The following is a 13,734-nucleotide window of genomic DNA, read 5'->3' as shown; positions in this document are numbered from 1 at the left end:
GACTGGTCTGGTGTGGTGGGTGGTTGAGCGCCAGTCTTTGTTCCCTAGTCCAGTCGGGCGCCTCGGGCAATGTGCTGTGGGAGTCGAGAGGGGAGGAGTCAGGAGGTGCTGCTGCTGCGGTCGGTGAAGGAGAGGTGGTTGGTGGACTGGAAGCCCAGGGCAGAACCGGGTAAAGGCCTTGCTTCTCTCGGCCTCGCTCTGAGAGACTCTGCGAATGTGACGTCACTGGTCGCTAGATGCCAGGCGGGGCGGCCCTAGCAACCAGTTTGGCAATTGTCTATTAGGGTGGCTGTGTGTCCTCATTTCATTCCGGGACAATGTATTGTCCCGGAATGAAGGTGCCCGGGACACAAATGCGAATTGCGGGTCAATCCCGGGAAATCCGGGACACGTGGGCACCCTAACAGCGCCCCATTACTGTCCTTAGCCCTCAACAGCGCCCCATTACTGTCCTCAGCCCCCAACAGTGACCCATTACTTTCCCTTAGGCAGGGGTGCAAGGGTTTCTAGGAGCACTGGGGTGCTGGTATCACAAACAAGGAGGGGGTGCAAGGGCCTCTGGGAGCACTGGAGTGCTGGTATTATATGCAGGACTGCAAGGGCCTCTGGGAGCACTGGAGTGCTGGTATTATATGCAGGACTGCAAGGGCCTCTGGGAGCACAGGGGTGCAAGGGTCTGTTTGAGCACTGGGGTGCTGGTATCGCAGACAGGCAGGAGTACAAGGGTCTCTAGGAGCACTTGGGTGCTGGTATCACAGACAGTCATTCAAATGATGATGAGGGGGGCATGTTTTATTTAAATTAAGGTTGACCCTGCGTATTTTACGTTTTTTACGAACGGCGCATGCGCCGTTCGTGAAAGAATCCCAGTGCCCATGCTCGAAATTCCGACGCAAATCGTCATTGCTTTCGACGTGAACGTAAATTACGTCCAGCCCTGTTCGCGAACGACTTACGCAAACGACGTAATAAATTCAAATTTCGAAGCGGGAACGACGTCCATACTTAACTTTGGCTGCGCCACTTAATAGCAGGAGCAACCTTACTTCGAAAAAGCCTAACGTAAATGACGTAAATAAATTGCGCCGGGCGTGCGTCCGTTTGTGAATCGGCGTATCTAGGTAATTTGCATATTCTACGCCGAAAACAACGGAAGCGCCCCTAGCAGCCAGCGTAATATTGCACACAATTATACGCCGCCGTATTCAAGTTACGTGGGCGGAGGAAGCCTATTTTTCTGACGTATCTGCCTTGGAGAATCGGCGTAAAGATATGCCAGCGCAGATTTGAAATGACGGCGGCGTATCTGGAAATACGCCGCCGTAAATGCTACCTGATTCTAGCCCATAAAAAAAAAATGAAAGCCCCCGCTGTCGCCACCACACGTGTATGTAAATATCAATTGCGCTACGTTAACGTCGGAGCGACTGCAATAATTCCGAGGCCGTAATTCATGATTAACTCTAAACTGATAACCTGTAAAGACTTTTATTGACTATGGAGAATTTTGGATACCGTAGTTGTTTTTTATTATTATTATTATTCCACAGGAGTGTGAAATTTTAAGCCTTGACATGTTTGGTATCTATTTACTTGATGCAACCAAATCTTTTATAATTTACCAAAAAATGGGGTATAATGTTGTGTTGCTTTGCATTAAAATTCATTGTAGGGTATTTTTTTGTGTTTCATAAATAGCTGTGCAAATATCGTGCGACGTAAAGAACTGCAACTACCACCAATTTATTCTTCAGTCTGCAAAGAATTAATAAAACTGGTAGGCAATTGGTTAAACTCTCTCCTCAAAAAGATAAAAAAAAATCCTACTTGCCACCGCCCACCAGGCTTTTTTCTGCCACTTTTATCAAAAAATACTGATCTGAACTTGTAAACAATTTACAAGTTTAAATCAGTATTTTTTATGATAGAAAATTACTTAGAGCCCCCAAAGGTTATATTATTATCTATTTATATTTTTTTAAACAATTATTTTTTTTTGCAATATTTTATTTGCACAGCGGTTTTTTAAACATAATTTTTTTGGGGGAAAAAAATATTTGAATGAATTTTAACGCAAAGAAACACAAAATATAACCCACTCAAAAAAGATTTGATCTCTAACAGTAGGGTTGTCCCGATACCGATACTAGTATCGGTATCGGGACCAATTCCGAGTATTTGCGGGAGTACTTGTACTCCCGCAAATACACCCGATACCGAAATAGAATACTTCCCCCCCCCCCCCTCCGCATCCCCGCTTGTTTAATACGGGCGGGGAACATTACAGCTTTCATTTGAATAGCTGTAGTGTTTCCCGCCGCGCCGCGTATAGACACTCCCCCTTGCTCAGGTGAACTGTCCAATCCCGAGCAAGGGGGAGTGTCTATACGCAGCGCGACGCGAAAGACTACAGCTATTCAAATGAAAGCTGTAATGTTCCCCACCCGTATTAACCAAGCGGTGGCGCGGCAGCATGTACAGTAAGGGGGACATGGCTGCATATATGGGGGGAACATGGCTGCATATATGGGGGGGACATGGCTGGATATGGGGGGGACATGGCTGGATATGGGGGGGGGACATGGCTGCATATGTGGGGGGGACATGGCTGCATATGTGGGGGGGACATGGCTGCATCTGTGGGGGGGGCATGGCTGCATCTGTGGGGGGACATGGCTGCATCTGTGGGGGGACATGGCTGGATATGGGGGGGACATGGCTGCATATATGGGGGGACATGGCTGCATTTGTGGGGGGACATGGCTGCATTTGGGGACACATTTAAAAAAAGTATCGGTATTCGGTATCGGCGAGTACTTGAAAAAAAAGTATCGGTACTTGTACTCAGTCCTAAAAAAGTGGTATCGGGACAACCCTATCTAACAGGGTAGCGATAGACCCCTGTCCAGCTGTAGCTCCCCTAAATTCCCACAGTGCCTCCCAGCTCCCATAGAGTGACCCACTGTGCCCCTCAACTCCCCACAGTGCCCCCTAGCTCTCATAATGGCTCACTGTGCCACTCAACCCCCCACAGTACCTCCCAGCTCCCATAGTCGGACCCAACCTCTCTTAGTGGCTCATTGTGCCCCTCAACCTTCCACAGTGCTCCCCAGCTCCTATAGTAGGATCCCATATCCCATAGTGGCCCACTGTGCCCCTCAACCTCCCACAGTGCCCCCCAGCTTCCATAGTGGTGCACAGTGACACTCAACCCTCCACAGTAGCTCCCATAGTGGGACTGGGACCCAACCTCTCATAGTGGCTCATTGTGCCCTTCAACCTTCCACAGTGCCCCCCAGCTCCCATAATGGCTTGCTCTGCCACTCAACCCCCCCAGCTTTCATAGTCGGACCCAACCTCTCATAGTGGCTCATTGTGCCCCTCAAGCTCCCATAGTAGGACCCCAGTTCCCATAGTGGCCCACTGTGCCCCTCAGCTTCCAAAGTGGTGCACAGTGCCACTCAACCCTCCACAGTAGCTACCATAGTGGGTCCCAACCCCTCATAGTGGCTCACTGTGCCATTCAACCCCCCACAGTATCTCCCTGATCTCTTAGTCGGACCCAACCTCTCATAGTGGCTCATTGTGCCACTTAACCCCCCACAGTGCCCCCCAGCTCCCATAATGACTCACTGTGCCACTTCACCCCCCACAGTGCCCACAAGCTCCCATAATGGCTCACTGTGCCACTCAACCCCCCACAGCACCTCCCAGCTCTTATAGTCGGACCCAACCTCTCATAGTGGATCATTGCTGGATCCTCAAGCTCCCATAGTAGGACCCCAGTTCCCATAGTGGCCCACTGTGCCCCTCAACCTCCCACAGTGCCCCCCAGCTTCCATAGTGGTGCACAGTGCCACTCAACCCCCCACAGTAGCTCCCATAGTGGGACCCAACCTCTCATAGTGGCTCACTGTGCCATTAAACCCTCACAGTACCTCCCAGACCTCCTAGTCGGACCCAACCTCTCATAGTGGCTTATTGTGCCCCTCAACCTTCTATAGTGCCTCCCAGTGCCCATAGTGGCTCCCTGTGCCCCTCAACCTTCCACAGTACCTCCCATAATGGGACCCAGCCTCCCATAGTGGCCCACTTAGCCCACCAGTCCCATAGTGGGACCCAGCCTCTCAAAGTGGCTCACTATGCCCCTCAACCTGTAACAGTGCCTCCCAACTCCAATAGTTGGGACCCAACCTCCCATTTGACCCACTGTTCCCCTAATTCTCCCACAGTGCCTCTCAGCTCCCTTAGTGTAACCCAACCCCCCATAATGGCCCGCAGGCCCTCCCACAGTACCTCCCAGCTCTTAATACTGGGACCCAACCTCCCATTGTGGCCCACTGTGCACCTCAACCTCCCATGGTACCTCCCAGTTCCCATAGTAGAACCCAACCTCTCATAGTGGCCCACTGTGAGCCTCACCCTCCCACAGTGCCTACCAGCTCCCATAGTGGGACCCAGATTTCCATAGTTGCCCCACTGTGCCCCTCAACCTCTAACAGTGCCCCCCAGGCACCATAGTGGGAGCCAACCTCCCATAGTTGCTCACTGGGTCCCTAAAACTCTCACAGTGCCTCCCAACTCCCATAGTGGGACCCAACTTCCCATAGTGGCCCCACTGTGCCCCTCTTCTTCCCTCAGCCAGAACACTGAAGATGGGTCGTAGATTGGTCCTCCAGTATGACAATGACCCAAAACATACGGCCAAGGCAACAAAGGAGTGGCTCAAGATGAAGCACATTCCGGTCATGGAGTGGCCTAGCCAGTCTCCAGACCTTAACCCTGTAGAAAATGTATGGAGGGAGCTGAAACTTCGAGTTGCCAAGAAACCTTAAGGATGAGACCAAAATTTAGCTCTTTGGCATTAATTCGACTCGCTGTGTTTGGAGAAAGAAAAATGCTGACTATGACCCCAAGAACACCATCGTTACCGTCACACACGGAGGGGGAAACATGAGGCTTTGGGGCTGTTTCTGTGCTAAAGGTCCAGGACGACTTTGGCACATTGAGGGGCCAATGGACGGGACCATGTTTTGTAAAATCTTGGATGAGAACCTTCTTCCCTCAGCCAGAACACTGAAGATGGGTCATGGATGGGTCTTCCAGCATTACAATGACTCAAAACATACCGCCAAGGCAACAAAGGAGTGGCTCAAGAAGAAGCACCCTAAGGTCATGGCGTGACGTTGCACCCAATATCCAGACCTTAGTCCTATAGAAAATTTATGGCGGGAGCTGAAACTTCGCGTCGCCAAGAAACCTTAAGGATTTAGAGAAGATCTGTAGAGAAGAGAGGACCAAAATCCCTCCTGAGATGTGTGGAGACCTGATCACCAACTACAAGAAACGTCTGACCTCTGTGCTTCCCAACATGGATTTCTCCACCAACAAGTAAAACATGACTTAGTCCTTGGTGGGGAAACCCTTGTTGGGAAGCACAGAGGTCAGACGTTTCTTGTAGTTGGTGATCAGGTCTCCACACATCTCAGGAGGGATTTTGGTCTTTACAGATCTTCTCTAAATCCTTAAGGTTTCTTGGCAACTCGAAGTTTCAGCTCTCGCCATAAATTTTCTATAGGATTAAGGCCTGGAGATTGGCTAGGCCACCCCATGACCTTAATATACTTCTTGAGCCACTCCTTTGTTGCCTTGCCGGTATGTTTTGGGTCATTGTCCTGCTGGAAGACCCATCCATGACCCTTCTTCAGTGTTCTGGCCGAGGGAAGAAGGTTCTCATCCAAGAATACATGACCCCGTCCATTGGCCCCTTGGTGATGGAGTGGCCTAACCAGTGTCTAGACCTTAATCCTATAGAACATTTATGGAGGGAGCTGAAACTTCGAGTTGCCAAGAAACCTTAAGGATTTAGAGAAGATCTGTAAAGAAGAGTGGAGACCAAAATCCCTCCTGAGATGTGTGGAGACCTGATCACCAACTACAAGAAACGTCTGACCTCTGTGCTTCCCAACAAGGGTTTCTCCACCAACTACTAAGGGGATCAAATACTTATTTTACTCACTGAACTCCATTTATAGCATTTGTATTGTGTGTTTTTTCTGGATTTTTGGTTGATCTTCTGTCTCTATCATATAAGACACACCTGTGATAAACATTATAGACCCTTCATTTCTATGTAAGTGGGCAAACTTACACCATCTGCAGAGGAGACGATCATTATTTCCCTCTATATCTAGAAGAAGTGCGTCTCATTCAGCTGGACCTTTTTTTTTTGGGAAAGTCAAAAAAACGCTTTTGCCGTCATCTTCCTCGGTCCACGCTGTAAAAAATGACGGTCAGACCCGGCAGTAAAGGGTTACCCTCTTCCAGCCCCCACCACCCTCCAGCCAGGCCGCAGTGCGCTGTCGTAACACAAAGCACTCCCCCTCGGCCTACACAAAGCCAGAGGTCAGCGCGGGGTTAATCTGAACTGTTTGTTCACCAAAAAAAAAAAGAAGAAAACGGCGGCGGTGGCGGCTCCAACCTGCGTTGTTTTTTTGGATACATCTGTTGGGTGAAAGTTTCCTCCTGTGTACTTTGTACAGAGAAAAGGGGGGAGGGGACCCTCTCCTGCAGCCTGTCTTGCTGGATCCGGAGCCCATAGGCAGGTAAGTGAACATGGGTGGACTTGGGTGGAGCGGCCGCGTGTGTGTGCGCTGGAGGGGGGCTGCGGCGAGGGGAGACGAGGCCATCGCTGTGAATCGCTTAAAGAGATATCGTGGACGCAATTTGTTTTTTTGCTCAGTGTTCAATTTTCACTGTTTTATATTTTTTTAAAAACATCCATGATTGAGTACAATGCTAAAACAAAGAATAATATATAAAATACACAGGAACCGTATTATACACAATGGGGTAGATTCAGGTAGGGGCGCGCACTGCTACGTCGGCGCAGCGTACCGTTTTTACGCTACGCCTCCGTAAATTACTTGAGCAACGCTTCATTCACGAAGCATTTGCTCCGTAATTTGCGGCGGCGTTTCGTAAAAGGGGCCGGCGTAAGCGCGCGTAATTTAAATGATCCCGTAGGGGGCGTGGATCATTTAAATTAGGCGCGTTCCCGCGCCGAACGTACTGCGCATGCTCCGTCGGGAAAATTTCCCGACGTGCATTGCGGTAAATGACGTCGCAAGGACGTCATTTGCTTCCACGTCAACGTAAATGGCGTCCAGCGCCATTCACGATCCACTTACGCAAACGACGTAAATTTCGAAAATCGCGGCGCGGGAACGACGTCTATACTTACCATTGGCTGCGCCTCCTAATAGCAGGAGCAGCCTTACGACGAAAGCGACGAACGCAAACGACGTAACACGACACTGATCTCATTAGAGAATGCCTCAGCTACCAAAGACCTCCAGCTGGAGGTCTTTGGTAGCTGAGGCATTCTCTAACTAGAGACGCGCCTGTACTTAATAGTGAAAAACGCAGCGACATATAATCAAATACAGATTCTGGGAAGATCCAGGGATTTGTCAGTATTTATACTGTGAACGCCTGTTACCCCTGTAGGGGTTCAAGTATCTGGTGAGTGCGGGACCATAGGGAGCGAGCACGTTTTTTTTGCACAGAAGATTTATACCTACGTTGCTCTCACGTGGAAGAAGCACATAGCACTTTTAATAATTTATTTATTTATTTTTGCATGGACTTTTGCATAAAGACTCTTTTACTTACAGTATGGAAACTGTTTGTTGAAAGCACACTGCACTATATTTATATTTATATTTATATTTATTGATTCACTCTATTTTGCATGAAGCAGAGATGGAATGAGTTCTCAGCACTAGAACACTTTTTGAGTTTTTGTTTTTTGAACAGTTTGTTATTTGGAGCACCACGCAACAATTTTGTTTTTTGTTTTTGTTTTGGCTTTATTATACCACCCATACAACATTCATTATTATTTAATCTACACTTAAGGTTGGCGCCACCACCTGCTTCTCATTATTTCACACTTTTTCTCCATTCTGTGGGGATTTTTCTGCAGGGGCAGCCCCTCACACTTATTATATTATATACCTAATTATTTTTAAATATTCTGTAGCGCAGATTCATATTTTCCTTTTTTACTAATTAACAGAGATCAGCCCCATTCAGAATCAGCTGGTGGACGTCGCCGCACAGTGGGCGTCCATAGTGGGCGCAGGAGCGCCGCCCCCTCTCTCTCCTGCACCGCCACTGAAAGTCAACAATACATAGATTCGTGCATTGCAATAATCTCTATGTATTGTCGCTGCCGCCCACTATTCAGATCGCCGGCCCCCTGGTGGGCGCCGGCCATCTGAATAACAGCAGTTGGTTGGTTTTTGGAAGTGTCTATCAGCCTATTGGCTCTAATCGGCTGCCAAATAGTTAACCAGGGGACGCACAGGGTGTGCGTTCCCTGGTTAACACTGACACGTGTCTCAGCCAATCGGGTTCACCGGGTCTGGTTACCGCGGTAACCTGATTGGCTGAAGCGACATTGAGGTCGGGAGAAGACACAGAGGGAGCGTGGAGGGAGGATGACTGACCTGAGAAAGGTAAGTGCTGGGCCGGGGGCAATCTGGCAGCATTTTACGGGACAAACTGGCGTTTTTTGAAGGGCACAGTGGCGGTTTTTGATGGGCACAGTGGCGACAATTGATGGGCACAGTGGCTGCGTTTTTGCATGGAACAGTGGTGACAATCGATGGGCACAGTGGTGACAATAGATGGGCACAGTGGCGACAATTGATGGGCACATTGGCGACAATTGATGGCACAGTGGCGACAATTGATGGCATGGCACAGTGGCAACAATTGATGGCACAGTGGCGACAATTGATGGGCACATTGGCGACAATTGATGGCACAGTGGCGACAATTGATGGCATGGCACAGTGGCAACAATTGATGGCACAGTGGCGATAATTGATGGCACAGTGGCGACAATTGATGGCATGGCACAGTGGCGACAATTGATGGCACAGTGGCGACAATTGATGGGCACAGTGGCCACAATTGATGGGCACAGTGGCCACAATTGATGGGCACAGTGGCGACAATTGATGGGCACAGTGGCGACAATTGATGGGCACAGTGGCGACAATTGATGGGCACAGTGGCTTCGTTTTTGCATGGCACAGTGGCGACAATTGATGGCATGGCACAGTGGCGACAATTGATGGCATGGCACAGTGGCGACAATTGATGGCATGGCACAGTGGCGACAATTGATAGCATGGCACAGTGGCGACAATTGGTGGCATGGCACAGTGGTGACAATTGATGGCACAGTGGCGACAATTGATGGGCACAGTGGCGACAATTGATGGGCACAGTGGCGACAATTGATGGGCACAGTGGCTGCGTTTTTGCATGGCACAGTGGCGACAATTGATGGGCACAGTGGCTGCGTTTTTGCATGGCACAGTGGCGACAATTGATGGCACAGTGGCGACAATTGATGGCACAGTGGCGACAATTGATGGCACAGTGGCGACAATTGATGGGCACAGTGGTGACAATTGATGGGCACAGTGGCGACAATTGATGGGCACAGTGGCTGCGTTTGATGGCATGGCACAGTGGCTGCGTTTGATGGCATGGCACAGTGGCGACAATTGATGGGCACAGTGGCTGTGTTTGGCATGGCACAGTGGCGACAATTGATTGGCACTGTGGCGACAATTGAGGGGCACGGTGGCTGCGTTTGGCATGGCACAGTGGCGACAATTGATGGGCACAGTGGCGACAATTGATGGGCACAGTGGCGACAATTGATGGGCACAGTAGCTGCGTTTGATGGGCACAGTGAGGCTGCAATTGATATTTTTTTCTTTGTTTATGCCACCCAAAGATTTTGAGCACCAGCCGCCACTGATACTAACCACTTCCATACCGCGCCTATTCTGGCACTTCTCTCCTTCATGTAAAAATCATAATTTTTTTGCTAGAAAATTAACCCCCCATACATCATATATATATATTTTAGCAGACACCCTGGGGAATAAAATGGCGGTCACTGCAACTTTTTATCTTGCACGGTATTTGCGCAATAATTTTTCAAACTTCTTTTTTTTTTCATGAATTAAAAAATAACAAAACTGTAAAGTTAGCCCAATTTTTTTTGTATAATGTGAAAGATGACATTACACCGAGTAAATAGATACCCAACACGTCACGCTTTAAAATTGCGCACACTCGTGGAATGGCGCCAAACTTCGGTACTTAAAAATCTCCATAGGCGACGCTTTAAATTTCATTTACAGGTTACCAGTTTAGAGTTACAGAGGAGGTCTAGTGCTAGAATTGTTTCTCTCGCTCTAACGCACGCGGCGATACCTCACATGTGTGGTTTGAACGGCGTTTACATATGTGGGCGGGACTTGCGTGTGTGTTCGCTTCTGAACGCGAGCTATTGGGAACAGGGGCGTTTTAAAAAATATATATATATATTATTTTACTTAATTTTTTTTATTTTTACACCTTTTCTTCCATTTTTTTTTTATCACTTTTATTCCTATTACAAGGAATGTAAACCTCCCTTGTAATAGGAATGTGTGTGTGACAGGTCCTCTTTATGGAGAGAGGCGGGGTCAATCAGGCCTCCCCCTCCCCCCACATCTCTCCTCCAGGCTTACAAGCATGAGATCGGGAAAAAAAAATCACTGATCTCATGCCGACAGCCGCAATTTCGGCTTTGTTTACTTCTGGGTACCCGGGCGTGACGTCATACCGCTGTGCCCGGGCCTCCGACGGTCATAGAGATGACCGGTGACCATCTGGAAATCTCTATCGTCATGAGCCGGCGCCGGTCGATTCATTCTCAGGACCGCGGATGGCACGGGAGAGCCCGGAGAAGCACCAGATGGCGGCGGGAGGGGGGGGCGTCCCTTTCCTGTCACCTATAAGAACGATCAAGCGGCGGAACTGCCGCTATGATCGTTCTTATGGTGCGCACAATCGCCGCCTGTAAAAAAGGATATCTGAATGATGCCTGTAGCTGCACCCATCAGTTAGATATCCCTACCTCAATACCAGGACGTCATATGACGGCGTGCGGTATTGAGGTGGTTAATGTCTAAAACCGCTGGCAACAAAAGTCAGTACACCCCCTAAGTGAAAATGTCCAAATTGGGCCCAAGGTGTCAATATTTTGTGTGGCCGCCATTATTTTCCAGCACTGCCTTAACCCTCTTGGGCATGGAGGTCACCAGAGCTTCACAGGTTGTCACTGGAGTCCTCTTCCCCTCCTCCATGATGACATCACAGAGCTGGTGGATGTTGGAGACCTTCCCCTCCTCCACCTTCCGTTTGAGGATGTCCCACAGATGATCAATAGGGTTTAGGTCTGGAGACATGCTTGGCCAGTCCATCACCTTTACCCTCAGCTTCTTTAGCAAGGCAGTGGTGGTCTTGGAGGTGTTTGGGATCGTTATCATGTTGGAATACTACCCTGCGACCCAGTCTCTGAAGGGAGGGGATCATGCTCTGCTTCAGTATGTCACAGTCAGAGGCGTACTAAGCATGGGGCGGAGGGGGCGGGCCGCACTGGGTGCCACACACTGTCAGGCCAACGCAACCCCTCCGCGAATGAAGAGGACTACTTAGCGTGCGGCATGATAACGGCGCGTCGCACGGTAACAGGGAGGCAGCGCTAGCGGCAGTCTATGGTAAGACACAGCTGAAGCGTGGCTTTTCAGGGGGGGGGGGGTGACTCGTGCGAGCCGTACCCATACCCGGGACCGCAATTATCCCTTTCTCTGTGGCAGCGCAGGGCCCGCGGCTCTGATAGATACGGCTGTGACTGTCTGACACTGACAGTCACACCGCCGAGGAGCGTGAAGCTGCAGCCGCCTCCCCCTGTGCTGTGCTGCCTGTGTGTGTAGACAGTGTAACACGCGGCGCGCTGATGATCATCTGTCTGACGGCATTATGGGTCTGAAGGCAAGGGGGGTGTGTGCACTATTGTAAGGGGGGGTGTGTTCTGTATATGAGGGGGGGTGTGCTGTACATGAGGGGGGGTTCTGTATTGTGGGGGGGGGGTGTTCTGTATTGTAGGAGGTGGAGTTCTGTATTGTAGGGGGGTGGTATTTGTATAGGGGGGGTTCTGTATTCTGGGGGGGTTCTGTATTCTGGGGGGGTGTTCTGTATTGTAGGGGGTGGTTCTGTATATGAGGGGGTATTCTGTATTCTGGGGTGGTTCTGTATTGTGGGGGGGGGGTGTTGTGTATTGTAGGGGGGTGGTATCTGTATAGGGGGGTTCTGTATTCTAGGGGGGGTGTTCTGTATTGTAGGGGGTGGTTTCTGTATATGAGAGGGGTTCTGTATTCTGGGTGGTTCTGTATTGTGGGAGGGGGTGTTGTGTATTGTAGGGGGTGGTATCTGTATGGGGGGGTTCTGTATATGAGGGGGGTTCTGTATTCTGGGGGGTTCTGTATTTTGTGGGGGAGTTCTGTATTGTAGGGGGGTGGTATCTGTATAGGGGGGGTTCTGTATTCTGGGGGGGGGGGGTGTTCTGTATTGTAGGGGGGGTGGTATCTGTATAGGGGGGGTTCTGTATTCTGGGGGGGGGGTGTTCTGTATTGTAGGCGGGTGGTATCTGTATAGGGGGGGTTCTGTATTCTGGGGGGGGGGGTGTTCTGTATTGTAGGCGGGTGGTATCTGTATAGGGGGGGTTCTGTATTCTGGGGGGGGGGTGTTCTGTATTGTAGGCAGGTGGTATCTGTATAGGGGGGGTTCTGTATTCTGGGGGGGGGGTGTTCTGTATTGTAGGGGGGGTGGTATCTGTATAGGGGGGGTTCTGTATTCTGGGGGGGGGGTGTTCTGTATTGTAGGCGGGTGGTATCTGTATAGGGGGGGTTCTGTATTCTGGGGGGGGGGTGTTCTGTATTGTAGGCAGGTGGTATCTGTATAGGGGGGGTTCTGTATTCTGGGGGGGGGGTGTTCTGTATTGTAGGCGGGTGGTATCTGTATAGGAGGGGTTCTGTATTGTAGGGGGTGGTTCTGTATATGAGGGGGGATTCTGTATTCTGAGGGGGTTCTGTATTCTGTAAGGGTCCAGAGGTGCAGGGTGCTGTGTAATGTAAAGGGGTCCAGAGGTGCAGGGTGCTGTGTAATGTAAAGGGGTCCAGAGGTGCAGGGTGCTGTGTAATGTAAAGGGGTCCAGAGGTGCAGTTGTGGAGAGGGGGTACACAGTAGTGACAAAGAGATATTGAAGGATGCAGGGGGCACAGTGGGGTGTTTTTACATTTTACCGGGGGGGGGGGGGGTGCCAGATATTGGATCCGCCCCGGGTGCCAAATGTTCTAGGTACGCCCCTGGTCACAGTACATGTTGGCACTCAATGATCTGTAACTCCCCAGTGCCGGCAGCACTCATGCAGCCCCAGACCATGGCACTCCCCCCACCATGCCTGACTGTAGGGAAGACACACTTGTCTTTGTCCTCCTCACCTGGCTCCTCCCCCCCACACACGCCTGACACCATCTGACACCAAATACATTTATCTTGGTCTCATCAGACCACAGGACACAGTTCCAGTAATCCTTGTCCTTAGTCTGCTTGTCTTCAGAAAACTGTTTGCGGCTCTTTCTTGTGCATCATCTTTAGAAGAGGCTTCCTCCTGGGATGACAGCCATGCAGACCAATTTGATGCAGTGTGCGGCGTATGGTCTGAGCACTGACAGGCTGACCCCTCCCCCACCCCTTCACCCTCTGCAGCAATGCTGGCAGCACTCATATATCTATTTCCCAAAGACAACCTCTGGA

General features: G+C 50.1%; 1 protein-coding gene across 2 annotated transcripts in view; it reads left to right on the top strand.

Annotated features, from left to right (window-relative positions):
* Positions 1 to 6,504: 6,504 nt before the first annotated feature.
* Positions 6,505 to 13,734, top strand: part of HAO2 (hydroxyacid oxidase 2) — a 39,205-nt gene continuing 31,975 nt past the window's right edge. Inside the window, exon 1 of one of the 2 annotated variants that reach the window (XM_040339219.1) lies at positions 6,505 to 6,605. The gene's annotated coding sequence lies outside the window, so the exon portion shown is untranslated. The remainder of the gene's footprint in view (positions 6,606 to 13,734) is intronic. The other variant, XM_040339220.1, reaches the window with a different exon arrangement.

This window comes from Rana temporaria, chromosome 2 (genome assembly GCF_905171775.1).
Source record: "Rana temporaria chromosome 2, aRanTem1.1, whole genome shotgun sequence".
Lineage (NCBI taxonomy): Eukaryota > Metazoa > Chordata > Amphibia > Anura > Ranidae > Rana > Rana temporaria.
The sequence above is the reverse complement of the archived record's forward strand: the minus strand, read 5'-3'. Positions and strand labels throughout refer to the sequence as shown.